General features: G+C 39.0%; 1 pseudogene; it reads left to right on the forward strand.

Annotated features, from left to right (window-relative positions):
* The first annotated feature begins 3,851 nt into the window (after positions 1–3,851).
* On the forward strand, positions 3,852–6,923 carry LOC119242193 (olfactory receptor 7A5-like; annotated as a pseudogene).
* Positions 6,924–17,200: the final 10,277 nt, after the last annotated feature.

Genomic DNA, 17,200 nt, shown 5'->3' on the forward strand with positions numbered 1-17,200 from the left:
TCCCATCCTCTTGTCCACTACACCCCTGAATATTCACCCTGCTATGAATCTTAGGAGATAGTGCTTCACCTTTTAGTGGAACATATTATTTCATGCTGCAAGGCATGTTCTGGGGGTCCCGGACAACATTGGCCAGTAGTGATTGTCACCACTGGTCACCAGGAGCTGGGCAGCAATGGCCAGTAGTGTCTGTCACTACTGGTCCCCCGTAGGTGGTGCCAGAGACACCAAGTGTTAACTTCTCTTTGTGAGTGGCTGGTCTATGCCAACAACAAACAACTCTTTGAGACACCAGTCCCAGGGCCTTTGATGCTCCTTTCAGGTGATGGAGAGAAAGGATCAGAGGCCCAGTGTCTGAGAGAGGTCTATGGCTTCTCTTCCCTCCTTCGAGGTTGACTTTCAAAGAAGCCAGATGCTTCTTTTCTTCTTTCAGCTTCTGGTCCTTGTTTCTTCAGAGGCTGCAACAGAATCCCTCAGCTCCCTCAGACCCAGACTTATATCCACTTCCAAGGTGCCCACCCATAATTCTAATGGATCATTTTTCAATCCTGTGGCTGATTGGATCATTTCACACTAATCAGATAATGGTTCACACATGTTTGGTCCAGTCCACAATCCAGGAAGTACACTTAAAAGTGCAGTTGCTGGGCTCTGAGGAGCCACAGCCACAACTGGCTTGTGGCGCAGCAGCAGGAGAGAGAACACCACTGCTGTTCTTGGCTCCTGCCACTGAGGTGACTCAGTTCCAGTATCTTTACTACTCAAAAAGCAGTCCACAGACCAGGACCTGAAGCACTAACATCACCCAGGAGCTTGTTAGAGAAGCTAGAATGCTAGAAATATCAGGTGCCCTGGTTTGTAGGACCTCATGAAGCAGATTTTGCATTGGTAGTATAACAGGGAGACAGGGATCCCAAAACATAAAATCTTCATTAAGGTCATGGAGATTCAACAAAGGGCCAACGAAGATCCTTCAGGATTATTAGAAAGGATAATACAAGCATATCGCTGTCACAGATCCTGAAGCTCTAGAGTATTTAATGTGTTCTTATGTCATAATGTGCTCCTGATATAAGGAGAAAGTTAAATAAAGTTGATGGAGCCATGGAAATGGCTACTTCCCAGGGAGTGGACACAGCCTTTAGAGTATATAATGGAAGAGAGACATGGGAAGACTGTGATTGCTTCTCAACCTTGGACAGGACCAGAAACTTGAGGGATATGGATGGATACAATTAGAACAGACATAGGTGAGAGACCTCTGGAGAGTCTGACCATGTCAACATTTCTCTTGGTTTTGGTTTTGCTCCTTTTGTCCCAGAATTGCCTGATGCCTTCTTCCCCTTTCCTATGGGTTACAACCAAAGGTGTCTTAGACTTGTGGCAAGCTTTTGGGCTTCCATGGTCCTGCTTTGGACCAACCCTGTTAGGCTGGACATTTACCAATAAGGGGATGGGTAACTTTGAGTGCCTTATTTGGAAACAATATTATTTGCCTTTTCTTCTCACTATCTCACACTAAGACCTTTCCATTCAAGGTCTGTCTTATGCACTGGAGCATGTTTTAAATGAGATGGGTGGCAAAATCTATTTAGAGCAGGCAGATTTGGGGTTTTGGGGTGCACCTCAACCTACCCTGTAACAGAGGTAGGGTGAGTGCTGTTGTAGATTGGTTTTCTTGCCTTCTTTCTGTTGAGAGTTAGGGAAGAAAAAAATTGTTTGGGCCATAGGAGATGCTGGCATATATATTGTAGGTGTTATGCAGCAGCCCATTAGCCCATCAAATGTCCCCAAGGGGAAAACTCATTTCTGGTTGAAAACTAATACCCAAAGTTTTAGTACTGCATGTATACTCACATAACTGCAATTAAGGGCATTCACTTTGATGGATTTAATTTGGGCATGTGACTAAACCCCACCAAGGACCCTGTCTGCAATAGAGGATACAGTTCATAAATGTACTTCCTCATGGAATGGATGTTCTTAAAAAAATCAATCACAGACACCCTATATAATTCTAAAGTCAGATTAGAGTGGATAAAACAACCTACATAATATATATTTCATAAACACAATAAAGAGAGATTAAATTACAGCTATTAATGTGACAGAAGTAAAAAGCTTCTCACAGTTTTAGCAAAGGGTCATGAAGCTATGAGTTCTGTGCCATGTTTTACTATCACAAGAAGTCAGCTTGATTCCCTGCTGTGAAGAATGACAGCAACCGTCTGGATACCACAGTTATGTTCCTAGCACAAGCCAAAGCTTTGAAGACACAGAGGTCCTAATTCACACCATTCTCCAGTCTTTGACTTGGTTAGAAAAATTTAACTGTTATCAGATAATGTACTAGAAATTTAAAGATCTCAAAATGAGGCAAATACATAGGGGAGTGAAAAAATGGAATTAATTTGATTTCTAATCTGACCTCTTGGGAAAAGGAAAATCTTCCATTACTCTCCAGAAAGTTTTCCACAGGGGAATTGTGCGCATAGAAGTTGGAGTAAACAAAAGGAAATGTGACTAATGAGCAGGTAGAGAGAGAGGGACTCTGGCATATATAATCTTGGGCTGGAAGAGGCATGCTTCTGTTGTGTGTGTGTGGAGTACTATTCCTGTTCAAGTTCACCCCTCCCAGCTGTGTCTTCTGGGTACAGAGCTCAGGTCTCTGTCATTGCCATCCAATAAGGAATTCAGATCTCCACACAAGACCTTCTCAGAGATCTGGTCCAGGTGAGTCCAGCAACCCAGTTGTCCCTCAGGAGAGAGCAATGAGGTCAAGAAAGAGCTTCCATATGATCCAGCAATTCCACTCCTAGGTATTTACCCAAAGGACACAGAAACATCAATTCCAAAGAGCACCTGCACCCCTATGTTTATAGCAGCACTGTTTACAATAGCTAAGCTTTGGAAACAACCCAAATGCCCAAAAGTAGATGACTGGATCAAGAAGATGTGGTACATATATACCATGGAATATTACTCAGCATTCAAAAAAGATAAACACATGCAATTTGCAGCAACATGGATGGCGCTGGAAGGGATCATGCTCAGCGAAATAAGCCAAAAAGAAAAAGAAAAATACCGGATGGTCTCACTCATAGTAGGAATCTAGAAAACTTAAATAAGGGACCAGGAAAATGAATATAAGAAAGTGAAAATCAAAATCAACAAAAAACTATGAACCAGAGACACTTTTTGGGGGGTGGGGGGCGGGAGGGGAAGGATTGGGGTCAGAATGGGGCGTTTGCAATTGTATGGGGGAATATAAAAATAAAATTTAAGATTAAAAAAAAAAAAAAAAAAAAAAAAAGAATACTTACCTGTTGTTATCTGAGAGGAGATTTTCCTTTACCCAAAGGCAAGAGGTCCCTGTGTGTGTTTGTTTTCTTGATTAAATACTGAATGTGTTTATTTCAATGGCAGTGTAATGTTTCACAGTGTGAAATACTCACAATGTTGATCTTATTTTATATCATTAAATTGTATTATCTTGAAATTGTTATGACAATGGTCAGAAAACAGGTTGAGATTAAGTTCAAACTTAGTTCTAAGTGGATAACTTTGTCCCCCAGAGAAAGTAAGCAATGTCCACAGACATTTAGGCTCACAGTGAGGAGCAGGGGGAGGTGCAGGATGCTCCAAACACGTTACAATGCACAGGACAGACTTCACCACAGAGAATGCCCTGTCCAAATGTCACTTGTGCTGACACGCGGAAACACAGCCCATTTTCTCCTAGTTGTACAATCTGAGTTATTCGTCCTAAATAGATTTAAAAAAATACCATTTCTGGACAATAGTTTGCTTTTATTCTTTATCACTTTTCTTCAATATCAGAAAGTATAATCATGATTGAGAAGCTCACCAAGCCTGGTCAGAGGAATCACCTAGATTATTAAACCTTTTTTTCCTATTCATTCACTTAATTTCTCTCTTCCCTTCTCCTTTCCTTCTTCCTTCCTCTTTTCCCTCTTCTTTCTCCCCTTTATCCACCTCCTCCTGCTTCTCTCTGCCCCCGATTCAGTAGTATGTCTTTTGTTTTATTGATGGATTCATTTCCTATGCAGATGGCTTCACATTTTTTACTTGAATACTTGAAAGAAGAATCTTTTTCAGGAACAGTGCACTGGATGCTCCCTCTGCTGAGCACACAGTGCCCTGTCTCTTATACACATCTTGCCCCACATAACCTTGTTTCTTCCTTCCCTCTCTTACTTGAATTCTTTGTTCAAATGTGGCATGTCCAAGGGTCTTTCCTAAATACCCACAAGCAACTAAACCCCTATTCACTTTCTTTTTCATATTTGGGTTCCTTTTCTTCACACTAACTATCAACTTTTAAAATGTTATATGTTTTTGTGCTTATAAATTCTTTTTCTACCTTTGGATTTGAATTTTGTTTAACTCTTTGCCTGAACTATGCCTAAAGCACAAAGAGCATTCAATTGATATTCCTGAAATAAAAGAATTTAACAGTAAAACTCTATAACACATAATCCCATATGGCAAAAAATTGACTGGGGCAAAATATCTGTATCAGAGGTGTCACTGAGGATCCCATAGTGGAAACAAAACACATTACATTATAATTATTTCTTAAAAATTATAAATGGAAGCATTTCAAGTAGCTTAGTAACCTAAGTTTGTGAAAATAAGACTTGTTATTTCCCTTTTTCCTGGAAGTCACCTCTACCATATGAAATCAATCAGTGATAGAAGGTTCAGAATTTCTTCTCCTGAGATTTTCAAAAGAGGCAGAATTCCAGCCCCTCATACTAGGGATTTTCCTCGCCATGTACCTGATGACTGTGTTTGGAAATCTGCTCATCATCCTGGCCATCATCTCTGACTCCCGCCTTCACACGCCCATGTACTTTTTCCTCTCCAACCTGTCCTCTGCTGACATCTGTCTCACATCTACCACCTTCCCTAAGATGCTGTTGAACATCCAGACACAAAGCGAAGCCATAACCTATGAAGGGTGCATCACACCTGTGTATTTTTTCATACCGTTTGCGGGGTTGGATGTCTTCCTCCTGACTGTGATGGCCTATGACTATTTGTGGCCATCTGCCACCACCTGTGCTACACAGTCATCATGAATCTCTGGCTGTGTGGGCTGCTGGTTCTGGTAATCTAGATCATCAGTGGTCTGTTTTCCTTAATACAAAGCTTAATGTTATTACGGCTGTCCTGTACAGATTTGGAAATCCCACACTTTTTCTGTGAACTCAATCAGTGGTCAAACTGGCCTGTTCTGACATCTTTCTCAATAACCTGGTGATATAGTTAGGATCTATTTTACTGGGTGGTAGTTCCCTGCTTGGTATCCTTTACTCTTTTTTTTTTATAATAAATTTTATTTTTATATTCCCCATGCAATTGCAACCCCTTATTTTTTTTTAATAATAAATTTTATTTTTATATTCCCCCATACAATTGCAAACCCCCCATTCTGACCCCAATCCCTCCCCTCCCGCCCCCCAACCCCAAAAAGTGTCTCTGGTTCATAGTTTTTTGTTGATTTTGATTTTCACTTTCTTATAGTTATTCATTTTCCTGGTCCCTTATTTAAGTTTTCTAGATTTCTGCTATGAGTGAGACCATCCGGTATTTTTCTTTTTCTTTTTGGCTTATTTCGCTGAGCATGATCCCTTCCAGTGCCATCCATGTTGCTGCAAATTGCATGTGTTTATCTTTTTTGAATGCTGAGTAATATTCCATGGTATATATGTACCACATCTTCTTGATCCAGTCATCTATTTTTGGGCATTTGGGCTGTTTCCAAAGCTTAGCTATTGTAAATAGTGCTGCTATAAACATAGGGGTGCAGGTGTTCTTTGGAATTGATGTTTCTGTGTCCTTTGGGTAAATACCTAGGAGTGGAATTGCTGGATCATATGGAAGCTCTATGTTCAGTAGGTCCAGAAATCTCCACACAGCTCTCCATAGTGGTTGGACCAGTTTGCACTCCCACCAACAGTGTAGAAGAGTTCCTTTTCCTCCACAACCTCGCCAACATTTGCTGTTGCTAGTTTTTTTAATATGTGCCATTCTCACTTCTGTGAGTTGGTATCTCATTGTAGTTTTGATTTGCATTTCCCTGATTACAAGTGATGTTGAACATTTTTTCATATGTCTGTTGGCCATTTGCATTTCCTCTTCAGAGAAGTTTCTTTTTAGCTCTTCTGCCCATTTTTTGACTGGATTATTTTCTTCGTTGTTGCTGAGTCTCATCAGCTCTTTGCAGATTTTTGTGATCAGTCCTTTATCATTAGTGTTGTGGGCAAAAATGTTCTCCCAGTTGGTGGGCAACCCCCTTATTTTGACCCCAATCTCTCCCCTCCCGCTTCCTACCCCCCACGGAGTGTCTCTGGTTCATAGTTTTTTGTTGATTTTGATTTTCACTTTCTTATAGTTATTCATTTTCCTGGTCCCTTATTTAAGTTTTCTAGATTCCTGCTATGAGTGAGACCATCCAGTATTTTTCTTTTTCTTTCTGGCTTATTTCACTGAGCATGATCCCTTCCAGCACCATCCATGTTGCTGCAAATTGCATGTGGTATCCTTTACTCTTACTCTAAGATAATTTCCTCCATCTGTAGAATCTCATCAGCTCAGGGCAAGTATAAAGCAATTTCCACCTGTGCATCTCACCTCCCCGTTGTCTCCTTATTTTATTGTACAATTCTCAGAGTGTACCTTAGCTCTGCGGCTCCCCAAAGCTCATGCTCAAGTGCAATAGCCTCGGAGATGTAAACTGTGGTCACACCCACATGCTGAACCCCTTCATTTACAGTCTGAGGAGCAAAGACAGAAAGGCGGCTCTGACAGCAATCATTGAAAAGAAAACTACGAGAAGACAATTGACTTGGGGAGGAAGAAGCACCTACAATTTTCGACAAAATAGAGACTATTAGTCAGAAATTGGAGTTAATTGATCAAACTAAGAAATAGAACTCACTCTTTTATCTCACTCTTTTATCATGGAATTTCCACTTGGATCTCAATTTCTCTATTCAAATTATGTAACTCACTTTATTAAACTTTCTGCTCTTTCTGATTTCTAATAGCTTTTCTCAAGTAGGTTTTCCTACTTGCTGAAAATCAATCAAAACCAATGCCCAGCAGATAGCCCCCCAAACCAATGTCCAGCAGATAGCAACCATCAAAGACCAACTCCCCCAGTGAGGCAAAGCCCATGAAAACAGGTTATAAAGGGAGCTCCAAATCCTTCCCATGCAGAATTCTCCCATTATGCTCTCTTGCAGGAAATCTCCCTTGCTCTCTTGCAAGAAATTTCAATAAATCTGCCTTTTCAGTTCTCTACAAAAACTCTGTTTCTCATGAATTATTTCCTCCCAGTGGCTCTAGCCAGCCCCCCAATATTGAAACACCACATTGACTTCTCGGTGTCATCAATCACCTTTGTTGGTTGAAATAAAATCTAAATAATAGCTAGACAAAGAATTTATTAGATTATGAATGTGAGGAATTGATGCCAAGAAGCCATCCAACAGACTTTATTTGTGAGAACTCTTCCAAAAATCGTAGTTTGATTTCAGTTTATATAGGTAGTGTAACCAGTGGCTAAGGCCAAAATACTTACAGGTGGTGCCCCTGGAGGAGGTTGCTAATGAGGAGAGATAGCCCCAGGGAAAATGCTAAAAAATACTGCATTTTGGGGTGGGGTAACAGATAGATGTAAGTGACTGCAGAAGTGGCCCCAATTCATTCACTCTTCAGGATTTCAGCCTTTTTCAGATCTTCAGCATTTGGGGTCTGCGGATTCCAGGCCCCACTGGGCTGATCTTCCACAAGGCTGTTGCAGGCCTCTGAAAGTGGAGGCCTCCACCAGCCAACCTCAGAGAGGAAAAGTTTGGAGGCTTTGCAAGAAGCCGAGTGACTGAAACTTTTCCTGGTTTTGCTGTGTTACATCCTGGAAGGGAAGGCAAAGACCCAGAGCTGGGCACCTTGCTAAGCTGCATGAGTGTGGCTGTTTGTGGGGCCATTCAGCCACTGCAACTGCTCTTCTGATTGTCGCTTTCCTGGTGCTGTGCCGTGGCATCCCTGAAATTTTGGGATCATCTCCTGTTGTGTCTTCTGTTGTCTTCATGACTCGGAACCTGGCCTGGAGTCTGGCTGCTGTGGCCTCCAGTTCGGCAAAGGCAGGAAAATACCATCTTAGACACGTGGCCTATTATTGTTCAAGAGAGGAGCTCTGAATCCTCAGTGGTGGGAAGATGCTATTTTAACTGTTTTTGTACAGGACTGAAAAACACTGGACTCAGCTTTGGGTGAGAGAGAGGCCATTATTGGCCTCAGTTATTCTTTGTTTTTCTCTGGTTTGTTAAATAAATATCCTTGTAGTTGTTCCCTGAGCCTGAGTAGACTTGCATGCAGGTAAAAAACACAGTGACTGGTAAACTATTTAGATGGTGTCCCTGGCTAGTTTAGCGCCCCTTGCTGCCCTGTATCAGTAGACTAGTTAATCATTACCTCCAAAAATTAATGATTCTTTCTGGGGATTTCTGGCTTTCCTCTATAGGCTTAGATCTTTGTATTTCCTAATTCATATTGACCTATGCTGATGCTCTATGAATGGAGAAGGGAAAAAGTCATGTTTACCTTTCCCTGGTTTCTAAAGAATGTACTCTGAAAATCCAAAGGCTGGACACCCATTATTTATATCTTCTATTATGTCTGGCTCTTGAGTCATTAGTGGGGCATGATAGACTGGTTTACCCCAACAGAAGAATGTATGACTGTGTCACAGAATAAGAAGTGAGTTCTGATTTAAAACCAGAGCATATGACATTGTTCCCTTGCTTGTTACATCAGGAAGGAGGAAAGGGTTTCTCAGAGGATTTACAACATGTTCCTAATCTCCACTGTTTGGTCACATGCAACCATCATTCATTGCATTTGTAACAATGATTGCCCCTTCCATTCAATATAGGAGTAGATCTCTAATATTTCCCCTAAACAGGTGTTATCAGATTATGTCTGCCCTCTTAACTATAATGATCCAAACACTCAACACTTTATTTACCTTCTCAGCAAAGCATCTGGAAATATAACTAAAATTACGTTTTATCTTCACTATGTGTTGTAGTAATTCCACGCATTATACTATCATAAATCAGGAGTCTGACCATTTGTTATTTTTAGACTGACATCATTTATAACCTTTATAAACTAGGAAAATAGATCATGAAATTACTCCATAATTATCTGGACTATAATCATTTTTCCTGCAGTATGTGAAGAAGGCAGATAGTTAAAAAGAAAACTGGTCAATTATATTCCTTAGCTAGCTGAATTATTCAATTTCCTTTGTCAACTCTGATTTAAAACTTATGGCAAGTTTTTGCTGCTCCCTTGGTGAATATCAGTAGCTCATTGTCCAAAAGGTGCAGTGTCTCCTCAGGCTATTGGGTCCCTGTGGAAATAATTATAGTGGAAGGCTTTAATTCAATCTCCCAGGAAATTATACCCATATTTTACATCTTGCCTGTGTAAGATAATTCAGAATCCAATTAGACTGTTTTGTCTAATTCCTGCAGACAGTCTGTAGGAGGGCACAGACAATGACAAAGAGGTGTTTCTATGGAAACAGAGGGAAAATCCAAGGTTAAAACTAAGCAAACTACAATTTTAGTTGGGAGACCTGAGGGCAGAGAGTGGAGAATTTTCCAGTTGTTGGGGGTTGTAGCATCTTTTGATGACATCTTCTGTATTGCAGCATCTCTGATGTCATCAGGTAAATGTGAAAACACTACCAAATATGAGGATGACAGGTGCACAACTTCCATGATGATCTCCCTGAAGTAGATATAGGGTTCTCTTTTTTTCAAGAAAACACCCAAATTATCCATCCTCTTAAAGGCAAATGCCCAGCCAAATAGGGTCAATCTGAAGATGTTCCGTTGAGGACCAAAATATTGCCACAAATCTAAGGCACCTTCTGCATGGAAAAGGATGAAAGGGACAAGGCAAATCTGGGACAGAAGGAGAAACACAAAAATACAACTCAATTTAGTAGCTAACATTGTCTCTGCCAAGGACAGTCTCTGGACATGTCTCTTATGCATGTGTCTCTTGCAAGTGTCTTTCCATGTTTCTCCTCCATGCCTCTTTCTAAGTCTCCCCAAGTCCCTGGATGAAAATCAGGGACTCACTTAAGTGAGAGCCATTTTCCTGCCAGCCTGCATGCCTTCCTTGTTAAATAGCTTCACCTGGTCTCTCAGCTCTACTCTCATTTCCAGTAGCACACTGGGACCTACATGTGAGAAGGAGTTTGGAAAATGGTGTCCCATTTACTGCATTAAGATGCCTATACTTCTTTTATGGAAATGCCTCTGTAAAAAAAATAAATTAAAACAAATAAAAGGAGTCAATTTTATGGTTAAGGATAGAATTGGAGTTTTAGCAATGAACCTAATGTATTGTATTCAGATGTTGATTTATCTGATGTGCACCCAAAACTTGGAAAATGTTATGATGCAATGTTACTTAAGCAAAAAATTAAAAAAAAATTGGCCTTTCTCCCTTTCCTCTGTAGTACACAAGCATTTCACAACAAAGACTTAAGTACGTGTGGTTCTAATACAGCATTGTTGTGCTCAGTTGTCTGTCTATTCTTATGCCCTAGATTTATGATAAGTCTTCATGACCAGGATGATACATCTAAATTTGTTTCTGTTTATCATTGTCCCCTTTCACTGTCAAGTAAGTGTTTAAATTAGCCCATTGATTTACACAAGAACAGTAATTGGGATTTTGATTAGCATAGCATTGGTGCTATAGATTATTTTGGGGTGATTTGACATTACTGAACCTTTCTACTCATGAACATGAAGTATCTATCCATACCAATGTGATCTACATAGAAAGCAAAAGTCCCAGGCAGCTTCCTGCCTAACTCAAGGAAGGGTACACCTGAGCAGTGAGGGGTGCTTAGAAAGACTAGGAAAAGGATGGAGATGAAGGAAGAAGAAATGAAGAGAAATTGAGAAAGAGAAAGACCTGCAGGAGGCACATGGAGCAGAGAGACATGTGAAGAAATTATGTTTGCTTCTCAGCCTTGGACTTGTACCAGGGACATGGGGAACATGGAAGGAGAACATGAAAATGACACAGACTATAGCGAGAGATCAATGGGGAGGCTGAGAGCAGCAGCCTTTTTCTTGACTTATATTTTGTTCTTATCCTTCCAGACATCCCTGATATAACCATGGACCTGGTTTTTATAACAAAGACCTACCCTGGGCAATATAAGACTTGCATTATAAGTAGACAACTCTGCCATGAAGAAAGTGGTGTTATGGGATGTATGTAATAGAGATTATCATGCTTTTGTATGGGCTTTGGTGCTAATCATTAGGTCACTGGATTTGTTACTTGTCAATGAGTACACCCAACCACAGGAAAGGGCCAGAAGGGGCCTTAACTTATCATACATATTTTCTATTTTTCTGAGAAGTTTTGCACACCTTTCACTGGAATTTTTCCTAGGTATATGATGATGTTGATGTTATTGTAAATCACAAACTTTGAGTATAATTTCCTATGTTTTGCAGATATATATACAAATGCAATCAAATTTCATATATTAATCTTAGATTCAGTGACAGCATGACATTCACTTATTTTAATCTAGAGAATTTTCTACACATGCAAGCATGCTGTCCGTGAATAATGGCAACATTATTTACAAACCATATATATGTCTTATAATTAATTGCTTTGCTAGTCTTATTTCACTAAGAGAAAATCAAAATATAAACTAATTCTTAGAGAATGAGAATAAATGGCAGTTACTAGAGGAAAGGGGGAGTGTAGGTGGGTAAATTGGGTAATAGGGATAATTGTAAGTAGAGAAAAGAAAGTAAACTCTTTATGGTGATCATGTAGTACACATAGATGTACACCTGAAAGTTATATAATGGTATAAATCTGTAATCTAATATTAATTCAAAAAATAAGAGTAATAACAGTGTGTTTTGTTAGGTTGTGTGTGACTTTTGGAAAGCAACTAAAAATGAGACAGGTTGCCAGTGGAGTCAAACATCAGATCAGAGGTGAGAACTATCAGTGCCACCACCAATATCTGAGGATCAAAGAGGAACTAGAGCTTGAATTAATTGTTTTTATACATTTTTCACATCATTTTTCATTTTTGCACAATGTATGCATTTTCATCTTGGTTATAGTCCCCATACAATTCCCACCCCCCTTATTTTGATCCTTTTCCCTCCTATCCCCCCATAGTGTGTCTGAAGAAAATTTTTGCACACAACACTAATGATAAAGGACTGATGGCAAAAAATCTACAAAGAGTTGATGAAACTCAACAAAAACAAAGTAAATAATCCAGTCAAAAAATGGGCAGAAGAGCTAAAAAGAAACTTCTGCAAAGAGGAAATGCAAATGGCCACAGGCATATGAAAAAATGTTCAATATCACTTGAATCAATTGTTCATGGCTATTCATGAGTTGGAGCCCAGATGGGGATCCAGTGATTTGGAGACCAGGGGGCAATCCGGTCACCGCCAGGGCAGACTGAGGGTCCAGGGAAGTGCCTCCCAGACACACCATCTTAAGACAGGGAGCTTTGCATCCAGACCTCACAAAAAATGTGTGGAACTGAGAAAGGGCAGTCCCCACAGTCAGAGGTGAGCTGAAAGCTAGCACAAACCAGGCCCCGTGACTGGTTGCAACTTGGAGTCCAGAGGGGGATGCAATGATTTGGAGCCCAGGGGGAGATCCAGACACCACCAAGGCAGTCTGTGGGACCTCAGACCCACCACTGGAACTAAAAAAAAAATACAGAGGGAGGTGATTTTTTGGGGACAGCTACCATTAACATATCCATAGTAACACTGTCATATAGGGATTCTGGGATAACAGTATTGGACTCAATTGGGCCACCAGGTCTTGACATACCAGAAGGAGCACACCAAAGAGATGCCAGCCAGTAATAGTGACAATGTCCCAATGCATAGGTCAAGTTAGAAAACAAGCAGCAGGGAGAAGAAAAATTACAAGCAGCCAAGCAAGTCCTCAGGAAAAAGACACACCACAAAATAAAATCAGTCACAATCACAATCAATCAATCACAGCAATAACAGTGACTTGAAAGAACTTCTGAGCCTTCTAGATAGAGAATTAAAAATCACCATGATTAAAAAACTGAAAGAGGACCTCCCCTGGTGGCGCAGGTGGTTGAGCGCAGTGCTGTGAAGCTGTTCACAGTCTCTGCAGCGTAGGTTAGATCCTGGTTTGCTGGAGAGAGTTCCATATAGCACAGCAGACCTCTCCTGTCATGCCCACTGCTCCTCTCAGCAGTGTATTTCATCAGCCTGCCTATTCTGTTCCTTGCTCTGTCTCTGGTGAATACTCTCACACTCCTGCAAATCTGGCCTGTACCCCAGTTCTTGTATAAATAAATAAATAAATCTTTAAAAAATTAAAAAAAACTTAAAAAAGTCAAAAATGATATGGGAAAAACAATCAACGATCAGAAGAATGAAATTGAGTCCCTAAACAGGGAAGTGAAAGAAATGCAGGAGATCAAAGGAACAGTGGAGGAGCTAAAGAACCCTGAGAAAAGCAATGAAAGCAGAATAGATAAAATGGAAGAACAAGTACGTGCTCTCGAAGACACAAAAATAAAAAGAACCAAAACAGAAAAGGAAAGAGAAGTACAAAGGAAAAAGGATGAAGAAAGCCTTCGGGAACTACCTGACTCCATGAGGAAAGGAAATATAAGAGTTATAGGAATCCCAGAGGAGAGGAGATAGGGACAGAGAAAATATTCAAGAAGATAATAGAAGAGAACTCCCAAGCATGAAGAAGGAGCTGAAAATAGATGTACAAAAAGCAAGAACACCAAACATCCATGAAAAGGAAAAATACAGAAAGGCACATAACAGTAAAGCTCCCAAGAATCCAAGACAAAGAAAAAATAATGAAGCTGATAGGAGGGAAGAAACAGATAACATACAAAGGAAAACTAATCAGGCTGACATCAGACAATCTCCAAAGAAACACTACGGGCAAGGAGAGAGTGTAGGGGCATAGTCAACAAACTCCAAGAAAACAAATGCCAACCAAAATACTGTATCCAGCAAAGCTTTCCTTCCCCTAGAAGAAAGAATAAGGACCTTCCCAGAAAAACAGAAATTCCAGAATTTCATTACAACTAAATCCCCACTCCAAAAAAATACTACAAGGAGTCCTAAAGGTAGAACCAACAGAGGGCTAAATAAGAACGAAACAAAACAAAAAATAAAATCACTAGAAATGACAAACAAAATGGAAAATACAGATGCTAACATATCAATATTAACTCTAAATGTAAATGGACTAAACTCTTCAGTAAAAAGACAAGAGTTGCAGACTGGATTAAGTAATAGAACACAACCTTTTGCTGTCTCCAGGAAACACATTTAATTACAAAAGATAAAACAGACTGAAAGTAAAGGATGGAAAACAATCCTACAAGCAAATGTACCAAAAAAGAAAGCAGGAACAGCTATGCTTATATCAGTAAAACAGATTTCAAATTCAAAAAGGTAAACAGAGACCCAGATCGTCACTACATTATGATCAAGGGGAAAGTACATCAAGAAGACATAAACATAACACTCATTAACTTATACTCATAAAATGAAGGAGTACCAAAATATATCAAACAACTATTATGGTCTCTGAAAACAGACATCAGAGAAAATATATATGTAGTAGGAGATTTCAACATACCACTATCAACAATGGATAGATCAACAAGACGAAAAATAAATAAGGACACAAAATCTCTAAATAAGGCTCTAGACCTCATGGGCTTAACAGACATCTAGAGAACACTAAACTCCCAAAAATCTGAATACAAATTTTTCTCAAATGCACAGGAATCAATTCCAGGATCGATCACATACTGGAACACAAGAATCACGTCAACAGATACACTAAGATTGACAGCATACCAAGCATCTTATTTGACCATGAAGATATCAAACTAGAAATAAACCATAAAAAGAAGGCAAGAAACTCTCCTACCTCATGGGGATTGAAACCCACACTACTGGAAGACCACTGAACTAATGAGGAGATCAAAGAAGAAATTAAAAAATTCTTTGAGTTGAATGACAAGGAGGACACCAATTCCTAAATGAATGCGATGCAGCAAAAGCAGTACTAAGAGGAAAATATATATCAATAGAGGCTCACATTAAGAAACAAGAAAGAACACAAAGAAACAACCTAATCTCAAAGCTCAAAGAACTAGAAAAAGAATAACAAAAAATTCCTAAAACTAGTAGCAGAAAAGAAATAATAAAAGCCAAAGCAGAAATAAATGAAATAAAAACTAAAAAAACAATCCAAAAGATTAATGAAACCAAAAGCAGGTTCTTTGAAAAAATAAATAAAATAGACAAACTCCTAGCCAGACTCACAAAGGAAATATGGGAAAAAGCACAAATAAACAGGATCATAAATGAAAGAGGAGAAATCACAATGGACACAGCAGAAATCAAAAGAATAATCAGAGATTAGTATAAACAGTCATATAGAAATAAGTTCAACAACCTAGAAGAGATGGACAAATTCCTACAGTTATACAATCACCCAAAGCTTGATAAAGAATAGAACACCTAAACAGACCAATTACATGCAGCAAAATTGAAATGGTAATCAAAAACCTCCCCAAAAACAAAAGCCCAGGACCTGATGATTTACAAATGAATTCTACCAAACAGTCAGAGATGAATTTGTGCCTATCCTTCACAAACTTTTCCAAAAAATTGAGAAGGAAGGGACAATACCAAACACATTCTATGAAGCCAACATTAAACTAATATCAAAAACGAACAGGGACAACACAAAAAAAGAAAAATACAGGTCAATTTCTCTAATGAACAATGATGCAAAAATACTCAATAAAATTTTACCTATCAGAATCCAACAATGTATCCATAAGATAATTCACCACAACCAAGTAGGATTCATTCCAGGGACACAGGCTGTTTCAACAACTGAAAATCAATCACCGTCATCCAACACATCAACAAAAAGAGATATAAAAACCATATGATAATATCAATAGATGCTGAGAAAGCTTTCGACAAAGTGCAATACCCATTCATGATAAAAGCCGTTGAAATTCTTGGGATACAAGGAACATACCTCAACATCATAAAGGCCATATATGACAAGCCAACAGCCAGTATCATTCTCAATATTGAAAAGCTGAAAGCATTTCCATTAAGATCTGGAACAAGACAAGGATGTCCACTCTCACCACTGCTTTTCTTTTCTTTTTTTTTTTAAATAATAAATTTTATTTTTATATTCCCCCATACAATTGCAAAAGCCCCATTCTGACCCCAATCCTTCCCTTCCCGCATGCTCAGTGAAATAAACCACTGCTTTTCAATATAATCCTGGAAGTCCTAGCCAGAGCAATAAGACAAGAGAAAGACATACGGAATCCAAATAGGCAAGGAAGAAGTCAAACTATTAATATTTATGGAGGATATGATAACATACATAGAGAACCCCAAAAATGCCACAGAAAAACTAATTAAACTAATCAATCAGTTCAGTAAAGTGGCAAGATACAAAATCAACACACAAAATCAGTAGCCTTCTTATACACAAACAATAAATCTGAAGAAGTAAAAAAAAAATCCATTTATTATCAAAACAAAAAAAAATAAAATACTTGGGAATGAATCTAACAAAAGAGGTAAAGGACCTATACAAAGAAAACTATGAAACACTATTAAAAGAAAGAGAATAAGACACAAAGAAATGGAAAGTCATTCCCTGCTCATGAATTGGAAGAATAAACATTAAAATGGCCATCCTACCAAAAGCAATATACAGATTCAATGCTACTCCAATAAAAATTTCAATGATAGTCTTCATGGAAATAGAACAATTATTGATGAAATTCACCTGGAATCACCAAAAAGCCCGAATACCCAAAGGTCTTCTGAAAAAAAAAAAAAAAAAAAAGGAAATGGAGGCATCACACTCCCAGACTTCAAACTATATTACAAGCCATAATCATCAAAACTGCATGGTATTGGAACAACAACAGACAAACAGACCAACGGAATCAAATAGAAAATCCAGAAATAAACCCACAGATTTATGGTCAACTAATATTTTACAAAGGAGCAAAGAA

This window comes from Talpa occidentalis, unplaced genomic scaffold (genome assembly GCF_014898055.3).
Source record: "Talpa occidentalis isolate TD23 unplaced genomic scaffold, MPIMG_talOcc4v2.1 talOcc4.12, whole genome shotgun sequence".
In the NCBI taxonomy this organism is placed as follows: Eukaryota; Metazoa; Chordata; class Mammalia; order Eulipotyphla; family Talpidae; genus Talpa; species Talpa occidentalis.